Source organism: Mus pahari, chromosome 2 (assembly GCF_900095145.1).
Source record: "Mus pahari chromosome 2, PAHARI_EIJ_v1.1, whole genome shotgun sequence".
NCBI lineage: Eukaryota > Metazoa > Chordata > Mammalia > Rodentia > Muridae > Mus > Mus pahari.
In genome coordinates this window covers 107,583,200-107,592,247 of record NC_034591.1, presented here as the reverse complement: position 1 = coordinate 107,592,247, position 9,048 = coordinate 107,583,200, and positions in this window count along the sequence as shown.

The following is a 9,048-nucleotide window of genomic DNA, read 5'->3' as shown; positions in this document are numbered from 1 at the left end:
AGAGTAGGTTTCCTGAAGCTATACTCGTCATTTGTTTCCCTTGGTGACAAGGGCTGTATCTGACTGTAGACCAGCCTAGAGCTGGACTGGACAGAATGCTCTTGAAAATGATCTGTTGTTGGGAGATAGGGATGTTGGGTCAACACCACTAGCAGACAGGCTCAGGATGTGGCCTTCATCACACGGTTACCATCCCCAACAGTGTATCTGACCCCTGCTGACCATGACAGTGCGAAGCCTGGCTAGGGAGACATAGAAGACCTGGGGCAGGGATTTGTTCCTGTGACCATCTGATTGCTAAGGCTGTACATGGGTCCAGCCACTCAGCCCCAGAAGTATGTCGTCCTCACCTGCTGGCTTCAACTGCTCTGATACCTACACATCCCTTAGAATTCTGCATGGCCCCTTGATCCTATAAGCCCTTCCTTTCTGAGCCCTACAAGTCCTTCCCCTCTGGACTCCTTCATAAACCCATCTCTTCCTGCTCTCCCTAGGCCATGTCATGACACCTGTAATTGAAATGGTGTTCCTTGCAAGCAAGTACATCATGTACTGTGAAGATCGCCTAGTAGATAGTATACTATATACCTTTTGTATAGTTTTATGACTTTTAGAGAAAACCTTTCTTCCCTCTATTCCAGTTAAAGCAATTTGATCAGGGTCATAAGAGAGAAAAACTTCCATTTAAATCTGAAAGATACCCAGGCATAGTGGCACAAGCTTGTAAATCTTGTAAGTCAAGAGGCTGAGACAGGAGGATTGCCCTGAATTCATGGCCAGCCTGGACAACATAGTAAGTTCCAGGGCTACATAGCAAGATTCTATCTCAAAAATAAGATAAAATACAAAACCAATGTGAAAGAAAGAGTCATTCAACTTAAATCTGAAAGGCCCACTACAGTTACCACAGGTTACCCTCAGAGCAGCTGCCAGGGAAGACAGGATTATGCATTAAAATAGCAGGTAACATGGGGGCTGGTGAGATGGCTCAGCAGGTAAGAGCACCTGATTGCTCTTCCAAAGGTCTTGAGTTCAAATCCCAGCAACCACATGGTGGCTTACAACCATCCATAATGAGATCTGACTCCCTCTTCTGGAGTGTCTGAAGACAGCTACAGTGTACTTACATATAATAAATAAATAAATCTTTAAAAAAAAAAATAGGTAACAGAGGTGTTCTTACTTGGAGTTTCCCTCCAGCTTTTGTGAACTACCCTGGAGAAAGCAATATGCAACTCCATGTACAGCTTGGCCATGTACAGCATTTAGGAGAGCAAAAGTCATAAATACCACCAGTCAGTGGGAAGACAGCAGAGTCAGGATGAACCCTACAGCACAATACAGTCAGAGGACTCTGGGAGAATGCCAGTGACCTCAGCCAGCACAGACCCTGAGAAAGGGCCCTCATTAGGAGGCTATAAAGATGAAGGGTCAGACCTCCACAACCTAGCTTTACCATGGGATTGTCCTCAGTGCGCTCACTGCCTGATTACACACTCAAATGTGTGAACACCTATAGGGCCTGAGTTCAAATCCCCAGCAATCATGTGAAAGTTGGGCATCAGCATTGCAGGAGAAGAGACACAGAGACACAAGGACCTCTAGAACTCAGGACAGCCAGCCTAGGCATATCAGTGAGCTCTGTGTCCAATGAGAGACCCTATCTGAAAGGATAAGATGGAGAGCAATCGAGAAAGATCCTGAATGTTGACCTCTAGACTCCATACATATGTGCACACACCCACACGAACATGTTCACACTCCATGTACAGAATGAAGAAGAAGGTAACTCTAAGGCAACCTACCTGGCCTGGTATTATCAATGTAACACAACCAAGCGTCACCTAGAAGAGGGGACCTAGTTGAGGAATTGCCCAGGTCAGACTTGCTTGTGGCCATGTCTGTAAGAGATGATGTTGATTGATGCTTTGATAGAGAAGGGTCCAGCTCACTGTGGGTAGCATCATCCCTAAGCCTATAGCTAGCTGGGAGAGTAATCAGGCCAGGGAACATCTTAAGAGTCACTCTTCCCTGGTTTCTGCTTCCACTTCCTGCCTTGAGTTCCTTCCCTCAGTGATTGGCTATCATCAGGAAGTGTACGCTGAAATACCCAAAGTTGCTTTTGGTTCTATCACAGCAACAGAAAAAAAGGTAAGTAGAGCACTTCCTTTCATGAAGCCAAAGTAAACAAGCAGTCAGGGACATGAAAACAGTCATATGGTAAGCTCATGGTAAGAACCGAAGGGGGGGCTGGCAAGATGACTCAGCAGGCAAGAGCACTGACTGCTCTTCTAGTCCTGAGTTCAAACCCCAGTAACCACAAGGTGGCTCACAACCACCCATAATGAGATCTGCTGCCCTCTTCTGGTACTGTCTGAAGACAGCTGCAGTGTACTTATTTATAATAATAAATAAATATTTGGGCTGAAGCAAACAGGACCAACCAGAGAGAGCGGGGTTTACTGGAGCAAGCAGAGGTCCTAAATTCAATTCCCAACAACCAGATGAAAGCTCACAACTATTTGTACAGCTACAGTGTGTACTCATATACATAAAATAAATAAATCTTTTTTTAAAAAAATAAGAACTGAAGGAAAAAAAAAATACAGTCACCTCAGGAACAATGCAACTCTAATCACCAAGGGAAGAAGGATTAAACCAGGGCAGGGAGTTGGGAGTAGGTAGGTGGGTGGGGGAGCACCCTCATAGAAGCAGGGGTGGGGATGGGATAGGGGGTTTCTGGAAGGAAAACCAGGAAAGGGGATAGCATTTGAAATGTAAATAAAGAAAATATCCAATAAAAAAGAAAACAAACAACAGCAACAAAACTCTGAAAGGATCCAAGAGAGTGAAACTGAAGGGTGGAGTCTGAGATCAGAACAGAGCTGAGACATAGGAATGCCTAGTAGTCTGTAACTGGAGTCCCTGAAGGAGAGCCATGGAACAGCTAGAATGGAGACCCAAAGCTGAGGGGAAAACACTGTCCTGAGGGCTCATCTCACCAGACTGCAAGAATGAACCAAGATTCCCTCACCAAGAGAAGCTATAAAAATCATGGACCTTTGCAGATAGAGAGGACATCGACTAGACAGGACCACCAAATAAAGAGAGCACATCACTGATGGAGACAGACTGGCACTGGGAGGTAAAGAAACAGAGTGAGGGTCCTGTGAGCCACCAGCACACTCACACAACTCCTGTGATGGATGACAGGGGTGTGGGTTTCACTGAGCTGAGGAAATTGGGTTCGTTTTTTCCTGGGTAGCCCGAGAGGGTTCTCAAGAAGAAACCAACATCTGACCTGGTGACAGTCTGGAGCAGATCTGCCTTACCCTGACAAGGGGCCATCAACAATCTATGGACATCCTGGATGGAGCAGAGCCCACACAGAGCAAGAGGCCTGGTCTGGCTTCAGGTGGAACACACATCTCTTATTCTCAGTGCCTTAATCAGGGTTTCTATTCCTGCACAAACATCATGACCAAGAAGCAAGTTGGGGAGGAAAGGGTTTATTCGGCTTACACTTCCATACTGCTGTTCATCACCAAGGAAGTCAGGACTGGAACTCAAGCAGGTCAGAAAGCAGTAGATGATGCAGAGGCCATGGAGGGATGTTCTTTACTGGCTTGCTTCNCCTGGCTTGCTCAGCTTGCTCTCTTATAGAACCCAAGACTACCAGCCCAGGGATGGTCCCACCCACAAGGGGCCTTTCCCCCTTGATCACTAATTGAGAAAATACTTTACAGCTGGATCTCATGTAGGCATTTCCTCAACTAAAGCTCCTTTCTCTGTGATAACTCCAGCTGTGTAAAGTTGATACAAAACTAGCCAGTACACTCAGACTCACTCAAGATTCTTGCATCTGGAATTCTGAACCTTATTCCAGAGATACCTCCAATCTTTGGCTCAGGACCATGGGCTCCCCATGGTCTCAGGCATGTGATTTATAGCTGTTCTGGGTATCTAGTCTGCACACAGCACACCATGGGATGTTGCAAGCTCCCAGCATCATAAACCAAATTCTTAAATCCCCTCCCACATATCTTTCAGGCTCCAGAAACCATGATACACTGTAAGACACCAGTGTAGAATAGAGGTGCAGCTCAAAACAGCAAGCAAGCTGCTATGTCTAAGTAGAAACATGCTCAACTCTCATCAAAAGGCAAAATACTGTAAGACTGGCTTGCATGTTATCATAATTTGCCATAGTAATTCTGATCAAGACTTCAAACTCAGTGACCTTGAACACTGTCTAGGATCAGGAGATACTCACCCAGGAAAGTGCTTTCTGTATAAGCATGAGGGCATGAGTTCAATAGCTGGAACCTGGGGGGCAGGGGGGAGCTAGGCTCGGGCATGTGTCCTGATGTGTGCCAGGGAAGCTGAGACATCATAGGTCCCTGGGGCTCACTGGTCAGCAGACTAGGCTATTTGGTGAGTTCCTGGACAGTGGGGGACTTTGTCTCAAAAACAAAACAAGGTAAATAATACCTAAGAAATGACACCTGAGTTTGGCCTTTGACCTCTCTATATACATGTGTGTGTGCATGCAACATGCACAAATACAGTAAGCATGCATTCATTTCCACACCATGTTCCAGCACGGTTCAATGGGTTTGGATGGGAGTCTTCTTTGCCATGGATCTGTTTGAGGAATACCCTTAAGTCAAGAGTTGGAGTGGCCACCCAGCTTTCCATGAAATCATGACAGGTTTGGATTGGAACTGCATTCAGTCTATGCTGGATCAGAGAGCCAAACTCTGCCAGCTCTGCCCCTATTCTGATGCACACATAAGACAGCCCATAGAAAGGCTTCATAAACAAAGACAAGGGCACTCGCACACAGGCAAAGATGGGGTAGGGGCAGTAATTGCATCTTGGTGTCTAATGATGTAAAAAGCAGCCTCAAAAACAAGACGCAAAATCACATGGTTTATAGGGCAAATTCCCAATGAAGATACAACATTTAGGGCCATGTAGGTACCCAGTAATGCAGTGGCCACCTTCAAAAAGTATGGCATCACTGCAAGGTCCTGCCAGGCCACCAAGCCTCTGCTTCAGTATGCAAACATGCATCACACCTGTATATCCACACACATACACTCTCACACATGCACACTGATACACAAATAGATTTAAAGACTTCAATACTAAGGATGAAACCTCTGTACCTTCTAGTTTCACTGTTATCTCTTGTTTGGACCAGCTGGCACTTACCAGACAGACTCCAGGGCCATCCTCAGTGACAGAGGCCAGCCTCAGACTTTAGCCTTTGGACAAGGCCAACCAGCCACAGCAGCAAGAAAAGCTCCCCCTGCTGGCTTGCTGTGCAAACTCCTGCTCAGAATGCCAGTGGGCAATGGTTCAGTTCTAGACTTAAAACAGCTGATGTGCTCACTCACAAACCCATCACCTTTGGGGAAGAAAACTCCCCTTTTTTCACCAGAGACTCTTGTGCCTGTGATGAGCCTGTCTGTCCTGTCTCCAGACATCGGTGAGCCTATCAGTAGTATAGCCATTTGCATGTTTATGTTGTATGTAAATAAATTCATGACATGTGTTCTCTGTTCTGGCTGGACCCTTGCTGTAGAGCTGTAAACACTCACTTGTCTGTGTGTTCAGTATTTCATTGCAAGGGTGTACATGTGTTTATCAAAGCCCACACAATATAAATCCACAGAGCCCAAAAGCTCAGAGAACTGCAAGCAAAAAATTCACAAAACACCATCAGCACAGCAGCATCATACAAGGAACTGAGACAGAACATGGGGTGACTTGGCACAAGCCATGAGAAGCTCAAGCAGGGTTAAATGAGAAATAAATGTCAGCAGAGAACCCTGAAAAAAGCTTTTGCAGACACCAAAGGCAAGCATGCCTGTCCAGGCAGAGTTGCAACCTCAAAGTGGAAAACAACAGGTTCCTGAGACAGCCAGGCCCACAACATACACAGAACTTCCTGGGAGCTGCATAGCAACCAAGGAAGCCTCTATTTTAAAGGTCTCTCCAAGGAGCAAAGCGAACGCTTTAAATAAAGATTACACATGAAAAAATTTCTGAATGTGGACAGGAGCCACTGGGGTTGTACAAGGATGAGGGTGGAGGATGGAGGGGGTAGGCCATAGTAGATGATGGAGAGATGGCAGTAGTGGATGGAGAGAAGAGGTGGTAATGGTAGACGTATGGGCAATGGTAGTAGTGGGGAGGTGGCAGAAGTGGATGACAGCAGTGGTGATGTGGTAAAGTGACTGTAAAATGTTGATGGCCTACAGCCAGGGAAGGACCTCCTAACTGTCAAGACTGCAAGTTTTAGGGTATGTACATTGTATCCCAGTCAACAAGAAACATAATAACAAAGAGTTACAAGCCTTAGGAAGTTCTACAGTTCCTGCTGGTCTAGGCTGTCAGTTCTCAGCTTTCTGCTCCAGCTGTCATGCCTGCTGCCATGTTTTCCCCACCATTATGGGCTCTGTCTGGATCCATAAACCCAAATAAACTCTTCTGTAAATTGCCTCGGTAATGGTATCTTTATCGCAGCAACAGAAGGAACTAACACAACAGGGAAAAGTGAAGGGAGACCAAATGAGATGACTGTCTTAGGGTTTCTACTACTGTGGCAAAACACCAACCAAAAGCAACCTGAGGGAGGAAAGAGATTAGCTTACTTCAGTTTATCGCTTGTAGCTCATCATCCAGGGAAAGCCAGGGCAGGACTTAAGGCAGGAATCTAAAGACAGGAACTGATATGGAGACCAAGGAGGAACACTGCTTTCTGGCTTGCTCCTTGTGGCCTTCTCAGTCTGCTTTTGTGTACCATCTAGGACCACAGGTACTAGGGTAGCTCCACTCACAGTGATCTGGACCCACACATAATCAACCAAGATGTACCACAGGCTTGCTCACAGGTCAATCGGATGGGGGCATCTTCTCAACTAAAGTTCCCTTTCCCAAAGTGTCAAGTTGGCACAATATACTAGACAGCATAATTAACCCATTGTCAACTTGACACACAAACACATAACCATCCAACCAGAATCCTTTCTTTACCCCACAATGGCATTTTAACATTACTACCATAACGATGTATAAAACATTCCATCCTTTAAAAGACTCACAGCCTTTAAAAATTCAAACCCTTTAAACATCCAGTTTCTTTAAAATATCCAAAGCTCTCTAAAATATCCAAAATCTCTTTAAAAGTTCAATGTCTCACCATAATCCCAAAGTCTCTTAACTGTGGGATTTTGTAAAATAACTTTCTTACACCAAGAGGGGAAAGCCAGGCACAGACACAATCATATCAAAGCAAAACCAAAATCTAACATTGTAAAACTCAGTGTCAGATGGAGGAACTCACAATCTCTTGGATCCAAAGGGCTTGCTTACCTCAGGATGTACAGCTTGTTTCAAAAGTGCAGGCTGCTCGGCTCCAAAGCTGCAGCTGTCTTTGGCAGTTGTTTTGTGGTACTATTATCTCAAAACACTCGTGTCTCCACTACAACTTGGCTTTACCTTCACCAGTAAGCTCTTCTGGGCTCTCTTCAGTGACTCTGCCCCTGCCCCACGATGCCAAGCCTCAGCCTCTCTCTAAGACCCTTCCAGTTCAGGGTTGTCAGTGCTATGGAGGCTGCGCACTCACCTGTGGCCTCTTTCAGCTTCTGGTGCCAAGCCTCAGCTGCTCTCCATGCATGGCCTTTCGTGGCTTTAAGACCAGCATCACCTGGGAAATTCTCACACATCAGGTGAGCCTTTGCCCCCTCTGGACCACAGCTTGTGTATGCTGACCCTTAGTAAATACACCCAGACACATGATCCTCGGGAATTCTGGTCTCTTCTTAACCACAGCAGGTTCTTTAGACCCAATGGTCAGCATCAATTGTTTCCGTAAAGCAAAATTTCACTTTAGTGCTATTGGCCTCTTGTTAATCATGGTGGATTCTTCAGCCCCAATCAGAACTTCAAATTTTTAATAAAAACAAAACGAAAATCACATGGCAGTCCTTGAAAAACTTTCAAACTTCCATCTGAAACCTCACAAGACAGGCTTGTGCTCCAAGAAAACAAAGGTCTGTCACAGCAATATCCCATGAGCTGGTACCAATTTCTCTCTTAGTTGTATTTCTGTTGCTCACTTACTGGCTTGCTCAACCTGCTTTCTTATAGCACCCAGGACCACCAGCCAATGGTTGGCCCCACCTACATTGAGCTGGGCCCTCCCACATCAGCCATCAATCAAGAAAATGCACCACAGGCAAATCTTGGTGGGACATTTTCTCGATTGAGGTTCCCTCTTTCTAAATAACTGTAGCTTTGTATCAAGTTGATATAAAACTAGCTAACATAATGACCTAAAGCTGGAAGATAAATTAATTGTATTTAAACAGCCACAGCAGAATAACCACATGCTAGTAATCAAAAGCCAGACTAGAGACAGAGGGAGGAATTAACAAGATGGATCCACCTGTCCTGCTTACAAGAAATCTGCCTATGGGTTTTATTTTTTATTTTTAGCAGATAGAATAGACGCTAACACGTCACATACATCAGGCAAGCACTCTACCACTAAGCTTTATCTCCTACCCTTTAAAATTATTTAAAAAAATATATTAGTTTTCATCTATTATTTATTTGAATAGGGTACAGTGCATGTGTGTAGGTCAGAGAACCTAGTGAAAGTTGGTTTTCACCTTCTACTGTATAGGTCCAAAGAATGAACTCAGGCCATCAGACATCTTTATCTGCTGAACCATTTCCCTGGCCCCTTCCCCCACTTTAACACAAGGTCTTGCTAAGTAGTCCAGGCTGACCTTGAACTTGTAATTCTCCAGCCTCAGAGTCCCAAATATCTAGGATCACAGGCATAAATTGGCAAGCCTGGATTATTTGTTTTAAACTTATTATTTTAGTTCTTAAACATCATTTTATTTTTAATTATCAGTATAAGCCCCCCCCCCGTGTGGGTATGTACGTACATGTGCAAATGCACAGGTACCCAGAGAGATGTGCAAATGCACAGGTACCCAGAGAGATGTGCAAATGCACAGGTACCCA